Source organism: Dromaius novaehollandiae, chromosome 2, assembly GCF_036370855.1.
Source record: "Dromaius novaehollandiae isolate bDroNov1 chromosome 2, bDroNov1.hap1, whole genome shotgun sequence".
Lineage (NCBI taxonomy): Eukaryota > Metazoa > Chordata > Aves > Casuariiformes > Dromaiidae > Dromaius > Dromaius novaehollandiae.
Window position 1 is genome coordinate 46,551,199 of NC_088099.1, and position 18,458 is coordinate 46,569,656.

Genomic DNA, 18,458 nt, shown 5'->3' on the forward strand with positions numbered 1-18,458 from the left:
TCCTTATGTCTTTGTCTTCCTGCAAATGGGAAAAAGGCATTAAGCAAAAGCACTAAGAGAATGTTAGATCTGTGGAATCAAACAGCATTTGTAATATAGTAGTATTCATGATCAGCCACAAATTAGGATATTTCAGAATTAAGTTTACCATGGAATTTCACCAGGCAGGCATTACAGTACTGTCTTTTTAGTCGAATGCTACTTGTTATCCTATTTCTGTCAATGCACAAGGTCGATCGTAGCTTTGAATAAGGATTGTATAACAAACAAGCCAGGAAACTGTGAAAGAGGAACCCTAAGATTTTCCCTTAAGAAATTTGAATACCATTTTGAATAACTGTCTTTTTTCCTGTTTGCCACAAGCTTTTTTTTTTGATATTGGATAACTCAGTTAAACCAGAACTTGCCCAGTAACCATTACTTTTCTTATAATAAAATCTTATCTCATCTGGAATCAAACCTGCTGCTACATCCTCTTCTCTTCAGGAAAATAGGCCAACCACTTGCGATTCTTGATTTATGTATTCCCTAGGCATTTTGTTTTAACATAAAGGCAACCATTTAACTCACAGCTAGAATCACCAATCCTTTTTTCCAAGCTCCTAATACCTGTAAAAGTTTTTGTTTCTATCCATAGGTACAGGTAATTCCATTCAAAACTTTCCCTTAGCTAACAAGTCAAACATGTCAAACCTCACCCCATGAAAAGCTGAGTTTTCTGCAGCCTGCAGTCCTGCCGGAGGTTGCTTACTATTCTTTGTGGTCATTTGACTCAATCATCATCTCCATCCCCTTTCTCCAGTTGGTTACCTGGGAAAAGATCTAATTTGGCACAGCGGGAACTAAGAAGGTGCAGGAGAGGAGTAGTTCACAGGAGTAGCTGAGGGGGGTTACAGGTTTTTTTGGCTTTTTGTGATTTTTTTCCTTTTGCTGAGCATTCAGTATGAGGACACTTGAGGCCAAATTTTCAGGAGAGCTGAACACCAAAGTGAAGCTGTTGGCAATGTGCATTAAACTAACAAAACAGTATAAAATCCTAAGTATTTTGTTAAACTGAGGTGTTAAAAAGTAATGGATACTTCTGGCATTTTTTACCTTAATTTCTCTTGCCAGGTTCTTTTCTGGAAAATGACAATAATAATAGCTAAATAATGCAATACTTCATGTTGCAAAACACCCACATGCTGCATCATAGAAACACCTGTGAGGAGCAAATTACATTTTCAGTGTAGCTTAGGTACTCTGTGTTAAATGTGTACTGGAATAGTACTTTGAAAGGAAAAGATAAAAAGAAACAATAAATAAGTAAACACCAGTGCAATTTCAGTGTATTTATATTGCTGCTTGTATTTATTACTAATCATACCAAATATAATAAGTGATAGAAAGTTACCATTTCATGTGAGCTATAATCTTTCTAAGAGTGTTAAGAAAATACAAATGTGCTGTATAGTACTTTGATTTATGTGGCATTTTACTTTTAAATGAGCGGTTTCCCCTTAACAAGGTAGATTTGAAGCCATTACAGTCTGTCAAATCAGTTATAAGTGTCTGATAGTATGGCCCTGGCACCTGTCCATTAAGATTTCTTGATTTGGTTTATGTCTGATTTTTTGTTGTTCTTTCTGAACTGCATTAATCATGCAAGCCCCTAACACAACCATGCCCTAGCTGTTGGCTTTGTATGTTGTTAATAAGCATACAGTTTGACAGTGCTGATTTAAAAGGCAAATCTGAGGTTTCAGGAACTCTTATCTCCATTTTAGAGAGTCCTTCTCTGGATTCCTTCTACCTCTGTTTATCCTGCTTTACATTTGCTCACAAATGGAGCCTTGTTCACTACCATCTTTTCTCCTAGGCATGACAAACAGCACAGAACTTTCTTTAGAACTTGTCATCACCACTCCTTTCCCAGCCAAATGGGATGCTATTGAGTGACATGAGGTACTCCATAACCACTACTAGGAGACAAACATGCTGTTTCTGCATGTTAAAAGCATGTGAGTATTCTCATGACAAAGGGTTATTGTAGCATGATAGGAAGAGTAAGAATAAAATTATTAAAGAGACACATTTTTTAAAGAATTTTAGTTTTTGCTACCCCATAAGCTATGTACTCTTAGTAAGTACATTCCATTTTGAGAAGTTCTGTGCATACAACAAGTTATAGGGCTACAACACAGAGTCACAGTACTGAGAAGAAGTGCTGGAAATAATTACTATTTCTAGTCAGGTAATATATTTGCCTGTGGAACAAATATTTACTTGTAAATGTGGTCTGTTGGTGTGACAGCTATGAAACAGGCTGTAACAATTAGCCTAATGCTAATTTACATACAATAAAAGTGCATTTACATAACACTAAGGAACAAACCTGTAAAAATAAGGAAGTATGCAGATATCTTAAAAGTGTAACATCGAGGTGGTGTAGTATTTAAATGAAATATATGATGCATTTGTGTTTTAACTGCATGTTTCCTTGGGTTTGTGGGTTCATGTCGTGCAGGTTTGGGGATGTGAATTTCCTTTGTAGCCTTTACATCTCAAAGTAAAATAGAATGAAAAACTTAGACATCATTAAAAAAGAGACAAAGGAAAGGGAACTGCTAGTAGGTTTCAGCAGCTGGGATAATCTCCCAAGGGGAGAGATGGAAACCTTATTCCATGAGTCATTTAATACCAAATAAACAAATCACTGGAGAATAAATTGTAAGGCATGATTTGTTTTTTTTTTTTTTTTTTTTTTTTTTTTTTTTTTTTGTTCATTGACTGAGGAAGGGCTAATTGAGTTAATAGACCTTTTCCTTTCTAAAATTCTGTAGTACTAGAAAACATGAACGATGTTATGGACTATACTTTTCCCTATTATTCATTGCCATGTTGGTTCTTGCTGTAAAGATAATATAATAAACATATGAGTACCTTCAGCCCCTGCACTGTGACCTAAAACTTTATTTGCAAGAAAAGATAGGGCCCTCAAGAGGTGCCAAAATTCAGGATCCTTTCAGAAAGTGGCCTCCATCGATGTAGTGATAGTGTTTTCTGAGCATTTCAATATAATTCTGTGAGAAAGTCCACAGGCACAACTATTTCAGGTCCTGTTATTAAAAGCTATGCGTTAGCGACAAGGCTCTGAGGAAGGCATCTGAGAAGTTTGTGCTGGCACAGTGTGCTTTTGGTCTCCAGTAGAATCCAGTAGACTGACAGAAAGAAACAAATAACCCCTTTGCATAAGAACAATAGTAACACGTCTGTAATCAACCATAATTATGAAATCACTACCAGTCAGAGTTGTTACGGTCTTGCCTGTAATCAAGAACAACGTTATTGCAATATTTACTACTCTCGAGAGTAATCTGAAATTTATGGCTCCTTGGAAAGAAAAGTGTTACTTGGCAAATCTATATGCGTTATTTGCCCAGAAAGAAAGCTTTGTCTTTCAGAGATCAGGACAGTTCCAATGAAGGTCATCTAGATGTTTTCTTCAGATTCTTCAGTCTTAAATGACAAAACCCCCACACATTACTTTAAGAAATTATTTCCAAACTTGTCATGTGGAAATTTGAACTGGCCAGCCAGGTACACAAGTGGGCACGCTTAATTTCCATCATGCTTGAGATATAACTACTGCATTATATCTCCACTACTAGTGGAGATATAACTGCTGCATTCAGACAAACAGTTTAAATCACTGTCACCATGCAGAAATTTAATTTCTTGATTTAATTTTTAATTATTATAAGTCCAGGATAAAAAAAAAAAAAACAGTCTTTTTCTCCACTTGAAGAAATGTCTCAAATGGAAGTTATTCTGCATTACTGAGTTATGGCTTTGGCTCTTTCAGCAAACAATCTATCTCTGTTGTGTGAGAGGGAACTTTAAACAGAAAATGTGTTTAGAAAAAGAATATCTGAGATAAGTCATCATACAAAGTATAGAGAAGGGCAGTAAAAAGTGCGGTTGATCATGCAAGGATAGAAGGTAGAAGCTGTATCTCTTAATTTTGGAAAGGAGAAATGAAAAAGAATTTTTTTTTGTGACTTCTTAGCTCACAAAGGGACAGAAGGCAGGTCTGAGTCCAGAAGTGGGTGAGAAAGCAATAGAAGAAGAAAAAGCTTGTTACCTTAAAAAAGAAAGTTACTTCAAAAGGCCTAGAAGCCAATTAGTAAAACTCCCCAGTTTTACTCCCCAGAGAAATTGGATGTTTTGTTCTGAGAGTTATACAGGTGATCTGTAAAGCTGATTTGGAGAGCACAAAGGCTGACACACACAACTCCCCAAACCAAGCCTCTGAGGTTGTAGGAGTCAACTCCTCCATTTGTGTATATGGGGCCAGTTCTGCCAAATCCGTCTTGGATACAGAAGCCTTATCAGTGAGAAGGATCTACACTGCCCTGCAATGCAAACCCTCCCAATGGTGTCCTCAGACTTCAGGAAGGGCTGGGTTCTCCTTCCGAAGGAGTATAGTGTGACTCTGTGCCTCCAGGTCAACTGAGTGGTTGCTCGATCCAGAACTCTTCTGCTTTTTATGCTTTCTTTCTCTGTTTCTCTCCTTCTGTCTTTCACAAACAATTTATCTTGGTATTACCTTCTTTTATCATTTACATATAAGATATCCAAAAGGTGAACCAATGCCACAAGGCAAGGTAGGCCTTGGAAATGGATCTCCAACTAGAATGTCAGCAGACTAATAGGTAGCTGGGCATTTCCTGGTGCTAGGGTGGCTGCTCGCCTTGATTACTGTCTTACACTGACAAGTTTTGTCTGAAAACAGAATCTGATGGAGTCTTTCACCAAACCGAATCAGCTCCGCCAAGTTTGGTGTTTTAAGAGTTTGGTACCAGCCACAGCCTGAGACACACAAAGCTCAGGTCCCCAAGACAGGGCAGCCGGGCACTTCCACTCCTTTACTTGAATGGTTCTTAAAGATGGAAGTTATCTATTCTGTCACGTGAAGGAGGCAGGGCCCTCATCTAAGGATGAAATCAGGTGGCTGATCCCACTGGTCTACTGAAGCCCGTGAGTCTTATTTTGTGTGGGAAGGACAGGCACATCAGACATCAGACAGGAGAATGGTGATCCTCTAACCACACTGAATTGTGCTTATTTATGGATCATAACCCAGAAACAGGGAAAGATATAAACTGTTTATGTATATTTGCTTTTCTTTTTTTTCTTTTTTTTTTTTTTTTTTTTTTTTGATCTTAAAGGTCCACAAAGCAATAATGGAGTTGCTGATGAAAATATAAAACAACGCAAAAAGGTAAGGAGGACGAAACTCAAAATTAAACAAAACTACTGCATGACAATAAACAAGTGAGCTTGATTTTTTAAAACCGGATACATTTCTGTGCAGAAGCCCCTTTCCTCACTGCTGGCTGCGTAAAGGAAGGAACAGAGGCAGCTGCAACCACCCCAGCTTCGGAGATGTGCCTCTGAGTAGTCAGTCCTACAAGAAAACACCTGGACAGGCGTAACGAACATTATCTGCTAGAACGTTCCCCAAGCTTTTCCAGCAGACAAATATACCTTGTAAGTGCGAACATAAAGAGGCAGTTTTCAAAGACCACATGGTTTGACTTACAAAAGCTTTCCTTAAGGGCAGAATTAATTATATATCATACAGATCTATTATATATTCTGTTTATACAATTATAAAGCATTATGGTTAATTAGTTGTGGTACAGACTCCTGAAGCAGAATATGGTTAAAGAACAAACAAAATGTTCAGTCAGCTGCAACAGTGGTTAACAACTTGCACTTTCATATCACCTTTCATACTGAATTCTCCTGAAGTGATTTATAAATTATGTAGCTAAGTGGACTTGGGTTGCTGGTTTTATAAAAGACTGGAACTCACTGAATGTGAAATGACCTGGGATTCTTAAACCTTTAAGAAATTAAATTCAAAATATTCCCCAGCCTTTTTTAATTGAACTGTTTTTCCCGTTTACTATCATAGCAGCTCAGTGACCGAGTGATTAATCATGATCCTATTATGTCTGGCATTGTACACACACAGAACATAAGTACTTCTCCATCCCCTTTTCCTCTAATATATACTGACTGGCAGCTGTGGAAATCTCTATCTGTCTGTATTTGTGATCCCGCATAAACAATAGCTACTCTAAAAATACGGCTGAAATCCTCATCATGAAAATATTTTAATAGGACTGGACTGTGTGATATTGCATACATTTGGTTTTCACACTACATTTTTACACCCTTTTAATGCAGTGAAATGGGCTGATGTGACACTTGATGTTAATGCCTCAAACTATTTGACATGTTTGGATTTTATTCCTCTTTTCCCATTACATTATTAAAAGAGATGTAGCACTGACTCTTATTGTTATGTATATGCTGCTACAAGTGTCCAGAGAGGATATGTTTTTGGAGATCTCATCAATGTCATGAGGCTAGAGCTAAAGAAAAAGTACTGCCATTTTTTGTGTCCTGGAATATTGTACTGATTGCTGTACACACACAAAAAAAGCAGTTCTTAATATGAAAGCACTTATAATATATGTAGGACAAACTGAAGTAACAAACAAGAGGAAAGAGGGAGAAAGAATGAAGTTATATGAGAACACGTATTTAGTATAAACTAGATATATATACACTGCCAGATATACCACACAGTGCATTTATAGGGCTACAAATAAACTGAAAAGAGCATTCCCCACTGAAAATGTCCCAGACCAATATCAGTTCTCAGTTTCCTGAATACACCATGAGAGAAATGAGTTTTGAGATAGCTTTGAAAGAAGGCTGAGTAGTGTTTTTACAGTCTATTTTGGGAATGATGTTTTATACAAGAAGGCCTGAAATAAGTGTATGAAAGCACTTTTGAGAGAAGTAGATACATGGGCAATTGAAAATGGCATAATCAGCTCTGAACAAAGAGCTGCACGGTAAGATAGAAGATAAGATTATAAATGAGTGTCCAGTGGACACCGCTAATTTGTATTCAGAATGGCAGTAAAGGGGAATGCCAGGAAAGGATACAAAGCAAAGTTGATAAATCATAGCAGCAATTCAGGAGGTTGACTTTGACTTCAACATTTTAGGCTCAAGGGGAACCAGATGTGGGTAATGAAAGTGGCGGAATCTCACTGTGGAGACGACATTTGGAACGAGGCAATCACAAGAAATCACCTAAGAAAACACACTAACAGAATAGAAGGAGGTAAAAATCGAACCTGGTGAGATCTCTGTTGAAAGAGAAAGCTGAGGTGGAGATCTGCTACTGAAAAAAAAGTTAAGGAGTTGGCAATGATTTGAAAAAGAAACTAGGAGAAGACAGAGAGACTAGAGTCAAGAGAAGACAAGATAATGTCACCAGCAGTGGGGATGGAAGAAGTCTTGAGATTTGATCACGTAATTAATAGTGGCCTTAGAACAGCTGAGTGAAATATATACAGCAGAAACTAAAGAAGACTTGGGCAGAGATAGAGTAGGCAGAAAGTCATCCGAGGTAATTGTTTCAGGCAGTACATTGTTTTATTCTGGAAGTTATGGACAGGAGGAAGACTAAGCAGAAACAGGAGAGCAAAATGATGTCAAATGTAGGACTTTTGAAAATATGAATGAGACAGACATCCTTATATGTTTATTAGGGTAGCCATGAAAAGTTAGGAAAAATAAAGATAAAAAAAGCAAATAGAAAATTATAGGATTACTGGGAAAAGAGGAGAGGTAGGAAGAAAAATCTGATAAGACTTGCTAGAATAAGTGATTAGGAGAGAGAGGAAAAAGTGGAAGAGTGGATGAAAGCAAAAAGAATATGGATTTGTTGATCCAGTCTTTTGAGAAGAACTGCTAACATCAATGACAAGGCGGCCTACGGGTAAATGTGATTTTTGGAGGGAATTAATGGTAGCTTTATATTTTACAAAGTGAATATATTTTTAGAATATAAAAATGGAGAAGTCATTACTTAAATCAATGTGACATATATGTAAAAAGTAAGAAATTTTTTACAACCTCATGTTTTAAGTGTAAATAATATTAAGATTCTCAGTCATATAGGATGGTAAAGTTTAAACATTATCAAGGATTTGTGTGGGAAAGTAGTTGGAAGCAACTGTGGAAGAGCTGATTTTCGTCTTCAGCCATGCAAGAAAAATGTGTGCAGATGAAAACAAGATGACATTTCAAAGATATTACTCCCTGGTATATATAAACATTTGAGTTACCACAAAGAGATCAAATACTTATGGAAGTCTTATCCCTATGTTTAATGCAAGTCGAGGTCCACTTCTGCTATTGTTTTGCCAGCTCCCAGGCATTTCCCCGCTTCCTCACTGGCAGTGTGATAAGCAACACATCACTGGTGATGGACAAAAATCTACCACTGGAAAAGCAGCATGTTAAGTCTAGTGTTTAAAAGTCATTTTTATATCTATCTGCTTTATTGTTCTTCCATACCTATAAAATAAGCTTCTTGCTGCTTAATTTTAGCAGTGATGGCAATCAAACACATGGGAGTAGAAAACATTTAGTAGCTCAGCTTGTCCATCCTGTAGTCCTAAAAGCTGGAATATTACATACAGTAGAGGTGTAAGTTACCAAGTTAAATCAGCATTTTGCTTTCAAGTGGTAAACTTTCCAAATTAGAGTTTCCATTTATGACTTCCCATCTAGCAGTTTACTAAACTTATATTTCAGTATTTTATAGCCTTTTTCCATACATACAAGTACAGTAACACTAACATGTGCCACTTTATTATATGCACGTGAAGAATTTTAATTGTTATTAGTTTTGTAGAAAAACTCAACAATTTGAATAATTGTACAAGATTCTCACATATAAGCCACTACTTAAGGAATAAGTATAAAATTTATGAGAACAAAGGTCACATTGGTTTACCTTTTGCAATAGCATTTGAAGTAATTTATTTAGAAGCTCTAATACATGCTAGCATAATCAGTTTGATCCTTTGATCCAAGCGTCAGAATGCATTGAACTGGTATCACTGTGATATCTGAGTGCAGTGTTAATATATGTATCTCAGTTTTGAAAGTGTATAACAGGTAGGCCTTCTGTATTTGCCTACTGGCTTCATTAAGTTTGTTAGTAGACCAGCTTTTCTGAGGATTTCCTTCTGTTCAGAGAATCCTTGCTTTGCACAAATCTCGCATAGCACTCAGTAGCACAGCTGTATTTCTCAGCCAGCATAGGCTCTTGTAGTCACTGGCACTTAAAACAGCTCTACTGCCAAGAAAGCACAAAATCGCTTTGCACCCCTCCTTCTACTCCAGTGTAGCACCTAGTTCATCCAGACAAAGAAGAATCTTCCTTCTGCACCCTGGGTTAATTCTCTCTTAAATATACGTGGAGGAAGAGGAATGCATACCAAAGAGCAGGTAAATTCCAGCAATTAAGAAAAAGGGTGAATTCTGAAACTTTGTTGCTGAGGCTTCTGTATTCCTCATGTACCATTAGCCAAGACCAAGTTTGGCAGTGATGCAGGGAAATGGTCCCCTTACTCGAATGGTTTTTAAAGCTTTTAAAAGAATTGTGAAACAGTATTTTTTAATCAAAGAAGAGAATAGAGGCAGAGGTGAAGAAAGGAGCATTTAGTTCTGAAATCAGAGAGATATTAGGTAACAATAGCATTTTAGGAATAGCCTATGGAGATACTTATATTACAAGCAGTTTCCACTTGCCCCTAATTATAGTAGTGCTTCCTGGCAGTGTGTCATCCCCCCCGGCAACTTCACACACTAGATACAAAAGTATTGAGCTGCGATTACATATAAAATTTAGCATGCTCAAAAAAGAAGCATAAATTAAAAGTCCAGAACAGGTTGTTATAAGGCATTTAGATTTGTCTTGAAACCACCATTTCCTTTCAGGAATTGCAGTGCACTCCTGTGCATAAAAGGGCTACTCTGAAAAATAACATCCTCCAACATTCCAGCTTTAAATAACGGGATGCTGCAGTACCAGGAAACCTGAATCTTTAGAAGTAAAACATTTATTATAAAAGTACACTGTTATGAATCCATATATATTCAGATAGACAAAAGGGAATGCTTCATAGTAACGCTAGTAGTCGGCATGAATTTATGAAGGGCAAATCATGTTAAACTAACCTGACAGCCTTCTGTGGTGAGATGACTGGCTTGGTCAATGAGGGGAGAGCGGTGGATGTTGTTTACCTTGACTTTAGGAAGGCTTTTGACACTATCTCCCATAACATCCTTGTAGATAAGCTGATAAAGTATAGGGTAGATAAGTGGTCAGTGAGGTGGATTGAAAACTGACTGAACTGCTGGGCTCAGAGGGTGGTGATCAGGGCCACAGAGTCCAGCTGGAGGTGAGTCACTAGTGGTGTCCCCCAGCAGTCAATATGGGGCCAACCCTGTTTAACCTCTATTAATGACCTGGATGATGGGACCAAATGCACCCTCAGCAAGTCTGCAGACAATACAGAACTGGGAAGAGTGACTGATACAGCAGAGGCTTGTGCTGCCATTCAGAGGGACCTCGACAGGCTGGAGAGAATCACTGATCTTTTTACAGTCACATTCAGAATATCAGTTGTGAAAAAATTCTTGACACTTATCAACAAGAGGTCCATTCTCCTGGCCTCATTCCTGTGCCACATTTCCTGGAATGCAGTCTCAGTCTAGACATACACCACTTTACAACTACTTTTAGCTATGTTAATGTTTATATTTTGAACGGGTATATTGATGCACAAAAAGAATAGCAAAAGGATAACATGATTTTGGGCAGCTTCTTCTGTTTTCACGAAGATATGCCCACTGTTTTTATAGTAGATTCCATGCTGAAAATTGTTTTATCAGCCCAGTGAATATGTAATACTAAAGAATTTTAGTCTCTTAACTATTCCAATTGACATGGAAGGTAAATGACATTATGCATGTATTTATTTGCTTGAAACACAAAAAGCATACATGGGTTGACACATCTGGATCCACAGTTGCCAGCTGTGAACAACACTCACTCCATAGAAACTATCAAGGTTGTGTTCAAAGAACTATTTTAAGAGGCAAAAGCTTGCTTTCCTAATTTGAGAAAGTAAAAACAAAACTCACCTTGCCTAGCTTGTTAACATCAAGATGGAAATTTTCTAATCACTGTCTTATGAAGTCATATCTCCCTTTTTTTCCCCTTATTGGATAGATCATAAATATAGAATGTATAAATTGTAGGATATAAAAATAATCTATGAAATTACCTGCTGTGGGTGAAAAGAAGAGAATTCATTTTGGTTTGGATTACATCAGAGCAATCTCATTAGTTTTTGTGGAATAACACAGTGGAACTCAAAGACTAACCTCATCCATGTTTTTAGGAAATATGTCCATGGCATTAGACATGCTATGTACTCTTTGCACAGCACGTACACACATACACAGCCATGGTTCTGTTCACTACTCAACTGCGTAGAGGACTTACAGGGGGAGCAAGTGCTTGGGCCTGAGATCTCAGCGGGGAAGTGGTTCCTCCCTCACCAGACAAGGAACTGTCTGGTACAGCACACAAAGGAGCACACTGCAACTGAAAGGCAATGTGGCAAAGTACCCATTTGTAGAAAGAGAAGGGAGCTAGAAAAGATTCATCACCGTGGCACAGTTCATCCAGCACTTCCTTCTGAAGTAATGCAGACATGCCACCTTTTGTAATGGGAGTGAACCCCCCAAATTGTTTTCTACCTAACTGATGGTAGCTTGTACTTAGATAAGAACAGCTGCATGTCACCTGTTATCAAGAGTGTGGTTGCTGGCCAAGGGACCTGTACTACTGCCTTCTGTTTTTAAGTTTTAATTTTCACCCACCGTGGAAAGATAAAATGAATTCCAGTTTAGCTTGAAGTTCCTGCCTGCACAGGTGTGCTGTGAGAATGCTGTTGTGATGTTCAGTTTAAAGCTGGATGAATGTTTTAGTTGTCTGTGGTAATTAACAAAACTATTGGTTTCAGTTCCCCCTCTACCTTAATTTGGATCAGATTTGCCAGATAGTTTCAGCTGACTTTTTTCCTAGATAAAGCTAGAGGATGAAAAGGAAATGATATTGCCTTTTGATGCAATATCAGGCACTCAAACTATGCAGAACATGGGAGATGTATATTTAAGACATATCCTCTTCATGAGATTATTTGAATTCAAAATTTTAATTTTCTACCTATACAAAACCTCTAATTATCATGTTACTAGTTTTTCCTGGGCGGGGTCCTCAGTCCCACCTCTTGATACTGTTCTACTCTGTATATGTAATTAAATATTGCCCAGAGCAGAGAATCCAGCTGTCCCGCTCCCTGGATGCGCTCTCCAAGCAGCAGGGTGGAGCAGCACCTCTGGAAGTCGGTCAGGGAAAGGTTTGGAGAACCTCAAGGTCATCCTAAAGGTGCCTAGCTGCAGGCTCTTCTGCCCTCCTCGGCTAGGGAAAGGAGGCAGGAGCCAGTGTCCCTTCTTCTCTGCCTCCGTCCTTTCCATCCCTTTGTTCCTTCAACAGAGAAAAAAATTGTGAGGGCCAGGAATAATAAGTCTGTGATTTATAGGGGTAGGCATACTCTCCTACTGGCCTAATATTTATTATGCATCTTGTGTGAAAGTGGGATGGAACAGTTAAAACAGGAGAGACTGAGGGAGATTCACCTCCGAACATCCTGTCTCCTGAGGTTAGAGGATTCCTTCAAATTCCCCTGATTTCTCCTTGGGCTGGGAGAGGAACTTAATCCAGGTTCCTGCATCTTACTGAATGAAGCAGCCTGACCACACGGCTGTTAGAGGGAGCACCCACTACTCCATACCTTTGTGAATTCAGCACTTTGATTCCTCTTCTTTTATTACAAGTACCCCTAAATAAAACATCTAGTTATTCAAACTGAGACTTTTTCAATTTTTCTTTTCATCAAGAAAAAAATATATTATTTGTCAGTCTAAACAACTTTTATTTGTTGTTAATTTTGTCAGTTTGGCAACTGATCAATCACTTGCACAGCTCTAGTTCCACTGTTATCACTCAATGATTTCTATAAATATAGCAAATAATTTGCCTCATACAAAAGTATACCTGGATTCCTTCTGTGTGTGTTAGTACTAGCTGTGTTAGTCAAATTAGGCCATCAGTAACATCTTTGTAAGCTACAATTTTTAAATTCCCGTCCCAGTTACACCTATGCCACTCCTTTGTTTTCAATGGCATTGTGCAGGATTAACTGAAGAAGGAACTGTGTCTTCAAAGTTAATTAAAATGTTGTTGATGAAGATCAAGAAGGAATACTTAGAAGCTGTAGGTGATGAGATTTAGATACTCAACATGGGGCAGTAGTGCCTAGGCTTTCAGGCTCCTTATCTAAGGAAGAAAAATGCTTCTGGGTTTCGCAGTTGTGAAACTACAAGCTAAAGTCAACATGAGGTATAGCTACTTAGGCTTCCCTCAGAGGCTCCTATTTTCTCCATTCTCTGAAGGCCCTGTCTCCTCAGTCTGGTGCTGTTACATCTTTAATAAGATCAATAATCTTCCTCTGGCTTAGCAGCTTCATGAATTCTGATTAAGCTTTATGACAATGGCTGCATAATAAGAATAATAGGCAAGAAGAAGACTTTAGAGTCTCAATCTATGAGGCATTATATTTTTTTCTTTAGGCAAACTGCTATTGATTTGATTTTTTTTTCCAGTGTGGCCTCTGTAAATAGAGTGCTAGTACACAGTGCACTTACTGTACCACTTCTCATACCTACAGGCCAACTGTTTCTGATGAAGACCTACTTTAATTGTTCTATGACTACTAATGTGTTTAATTAAAGGCTTATATGGTAAGCCTTTGGTGAGAAAGTTTCACATGCTTACGAGAATTAATATAATAAGAAATCACAATGGTATCATCAGAAATAAAAAATCAGAATGAGCTCTAGTACTGCATTTCAACAAAACATCAGCATGGAAGCTTCTGCACGACATTAACATTCAATTAAATATTTTGACGAAAAAGACTAGCACTGAAAGAATAAGTGTCTGACTACAGGAAGTTATGTTGACAAAAATTCCTAAAGTGGAAATTGGAAACCCATACTCTAAAGCTTTGTTCTATTAACAGTTTGATGTCCAAATATGCAATGTGCAATTTCTGAGAATTCTCTAATGTGATCCAGACTTGGATCCTGTTCTACTTGCCTAAGAATTTGTTATTCTTATTTAGAAAGCAGTGATTTGAAGACCAAACTATTCTGTCTGATTTCTTGAGCCTTTTTAAAATCATTTTTAATATATATTGCTCATGGTAGTTTTCTATGGGCTCCACTTTGCAGATCCCTATTTTCAGTCTTCTCAGACTCATTTCTTTGCTACTGTTTTCTTTCTGGAGACAGGGAAGAGTTTAGGGGAACTAGACGTTTGTGTGGGGGATGATGTTAGCAATGCAATCGTGCAGAAGCATAGATAGACTTATAATTATTGCTTCACTGTTTTCTATGAAAATGTCATGTAAATGGAGTTCTAGAACGACTTCTATTTTCATCTTTTGGGATTTGTTTTACCAAATACATACATAAGTCCTCTTTTCATACGCTGAATGTTTTGTTTTCTACAGTCCTGTATGTACTTTTTGTTTTAGTAAGTTTCTTTGTTGCTTATGGTCCTCTTGTGACTGCAACAGTAGGTAGGCATCTTTATTTAACAGCTTTTATTTTTTCTATACTGAAACCCTTTTATTTCTGGTATTTTTTCTGAAATGGGTTGTGTGGAAAAACATTCCATAAAACTTCTTTGTATATCTCATTTTTATTTTTTAATGTCTCCTATTAGTTACGTACGAATATCCATTCCATTGGAAGCCCTCAAGAGATATGATAGAAGCCAAAAGTAGCATATTTGGAAGTCAGCCTACAGTGAAACAGGAAAAAAATTATCAACGTGCTTTCTTTTATGAGGGAGTTTATGGCCCAGAAGGACTTTAATAAATAGAAAGGGAGGAGAGAGGCAGCCAAGTATGAAAATATTGACAAGGCTAATAGGCAGATTACAGTTTGAAAATATGAGGAAATCCAAGGAGGAGGAGCAGTAAGTGAGCTCTTTGCCATGGTAAAGGTGACCCTGCCCTTCAGAGCAGTTACCTCTGCAGTGAGATTGGTAAGCAGATTCCGAGAACCTCGGGGAATATCTTGCAGCAGGATAAATATTCCACAAAGATGAAGCTTGGGGAAATTGAATCCAGAAAGAGGGAAACTAAAATTAAATGGTCTGATAGGGGAAAGTGGATGAATAATCATAGACACTAAGAGAGAGATCCTTTTTGAAGTTATTTCAGGATGCAGATGTTTTTGAGGAACCTTCCTCCACAATTACCAATTTGCATTTTAAAGCAGTTAGATATCTTGGACACAAGATATCTAGGAACAGGCTAACCAGCTTCAGGTTAGTTCAAAGGTGGCATAGAAGAGTATTCAAAACATATTTTATAAAAAAGTAAACTTCTCTGCAATTTACTTTAAACTTTTTCTTTAGCATAATGTAGTTTTAAGGACCATTCGAGATTACTATAACTGAAAGAATGCGGGGGGAGGGAACCTCAGCTTTTTGATGCTTACTATTATATGTGCAGGTATTCTCTTTTTTTGTTTGTTTTTAATGTAAACAGTACCATTGATTGTCTGGATCTTTCATACAGCAACGAGGAAGAAAACATTTTTAAAAAATTAACTGTACAAGCCTGAGTACGTACCACAACTTTAAAATCACTTTAGAACACAGTGAATTTCAAGTTAACAGTATTCTTATAGATCCCAATATGACAACAGGCCACTAGTGCCAAAAACATCTGTAACAATACTATGGACTAAAATCAGGACTTAAATCTGATTACCACACCAGTACCTTCAGTGTCCTGTTACTGGCAAACAGTCAGTATCTGGGGTTACAGCATCATACTGCTTTTTCTTCACCAATTCCATACATACAGAGAAAACAGTTTTGCCAATTATGCAATGGTGTAAAATAAAGGAAATTTCTTTCTTTCTTTGGAACGATTCATATATTTCCAGCCTAATCTAACTTGCACTGCATTATATTTGCCACAAGGTTTAATTACATAGGAGCCAAGATGAAAATGGAGGAGCCGAGTAACCATGGAGATTAGCGATCAATAATATACTAGTACTTGTTTGTAAATTATCCATAGCCCATATATCCTTTTGTAAAAGACAAATAGGCAAGTGAGATCCAGGCAGCATGTTCAATTTATTATTATTATTGACTATCTTCCCATTAATAATGTTATTTTCAAATTGTTCAATACAATATGGATTAGTCGAGATGATTGTGTTTTGAGTAGCAATATAAAGCTCTTCAACATAGAGGCAATATAAAGGAGTGACAGTAAGGCTATATCTGAGAGAGGTATGGTGAAAAATGCTTCTTTTTTTGACCAAAACTCATCATGGATGCTGCTATGATGTGTTATATCCCACAGCGTGATTAGGAAAACATGAAAAAGCATGTGCACCATACACAAAACACAATTCACCTTCCTAATTCTTTTTCCAGTAAAAAAGTCTTTATCATGAAGCTCACTAAAAGTGGCAACCATAATTTGAATACTATCTCAGATAATGATTATGAAGAATCTGGAGGAGGTTTTAAATCTTATAGTTGCTTTTCCTTTTGGCTAGATTAAGAAAGTTTATGACTAAACATTGTTCGTCTTCATCCTTACTTTTAAAGAAACTACTGATCAGCTCTACTGAGAATATTTTCCCTTGGAAAACTGGTAGTCATAAAAATTTAAACTGCTCACATGCTCTACTATTTTGGCGACTATTTGGAAGGGAAAAAGTCTTTTCATTAATGCTAATTTCAACATTTTTAAGATTTCTAGTTGGTTTTCAAAATTACATTGCTAAAAATGGATATTATAATGTCAAAAATCTTTTCCACATTTTTTACAATTGTAAGTAATGTAAACTCAACAATGACCTGTTTTATATTTCACTCCATGATGGATTTGTTTCCTCTTATTTGGGGATAATAATGATAATATAATAATTTTTAAAATATTCCACAGAATACAAAATCTGTTTCCCTACTAATTATGCATATAAAAGACAAAGCATAGGGAATTAAAAGCACTTTTGGAATAATTTATAGGAGTATTTTAGTATATCCAGAGAGTGAATGGAAGTAGGGAACTGGATGATATATATATATAAAAAAATATGGTTATCTATTTATCTGTTTTGAGAGGATTAGAGTTAACTGATTATGACAAATCCCACTTTTGTAATAATTACATAGTAATTATGTAATTGTCATAATAAATCCCTCTTTCGTGATTTCAAAAGGACATTCAGCATCTCTTAGGCTTGACTCTATGCTTGAAGAGTTCTTGCAATGAAGTCCTGTGTAAACACGACGGCTGCCTTCTGGTCAGGATAGCTACCTGGTTTGGGTCAGCAGCACGTTTCTGAAGTCAATCTCCTGATCATTCTTCCACTTACTGTGCAAACTGGACTGCTGTTGAATGAAGCTAAACCAGAAAATATGCTCCAGAGTCCAGTGGACATTCAGCCCATAGGACAAGACTAGTGGTAGTCTAAATACCCTCTACCCACACACTCACCTAGAAATGCTTGTAAGAGTGGATGTTAGGCCCTCAGCCTCAGACCTTTTGCTCTATAAATCCACTCCCATTGGTCTGCTGTACTTGCTAGTGTAGTGCTGTGGTTATGGACAAAGAGCTGTGTTAATGCTCTGGGTAGATCAGTTTGACAGAGTGGATGGGGCTCAGGATTTTCTCAAAACCTCCTGCCTGTGACCACCCTGTACGAATTTCAAACAGAGCTCCTCCATTATTTGCTACTTGCACAAAATCCTGTAGAAGACTTCCTCAGCCAATTAAGAAACTGTGTTTACATCATATCAACCCTAAAATATCTTACCAGTTGCCCTAGTAAGTAGCAGATTGATTTTAAGCTGGCTCTGTTGACTTCTAAAGCGCCTAATGGAGTTGGTCCCAGCCATTTGTGGAGTTTCCTTCTTGAGCTTCCTGCTGAGGAGCAATCCTTCAACACCACACAGAGATTTCACTGTTAGGCCAGAGGTACTGAGGGAGTTGCAGTGTTGCTATGGTGAACCCAAGCATGTAGAACTTGTTTGCCCATGACGTCAGGCTTAGTTCATCCTCCACTCTAAGCAACACCTGGAAACATTTGTTTTTCAATGGTATTTTTATTTTGACTTTGAACAGATTGTACTTGAATGATCTCCCTCTGACTGTTTTTCTTAAAACCTTCTGTTCATTATACTCAACCTCTAAAATTAAAACAAATACCCCTCTACCAGAAATGGAGGGAAAAGGCAAGGATTTAATTCTGAGACTCAAGAACACTGACCCCTCACGAAAGCAGTTGGACTGCTGCTGATCATGGATATAAACTCTCTGTGTCCTCTTGGGACTCAGGATGCTGAGTCCTGCAGCCCTGGA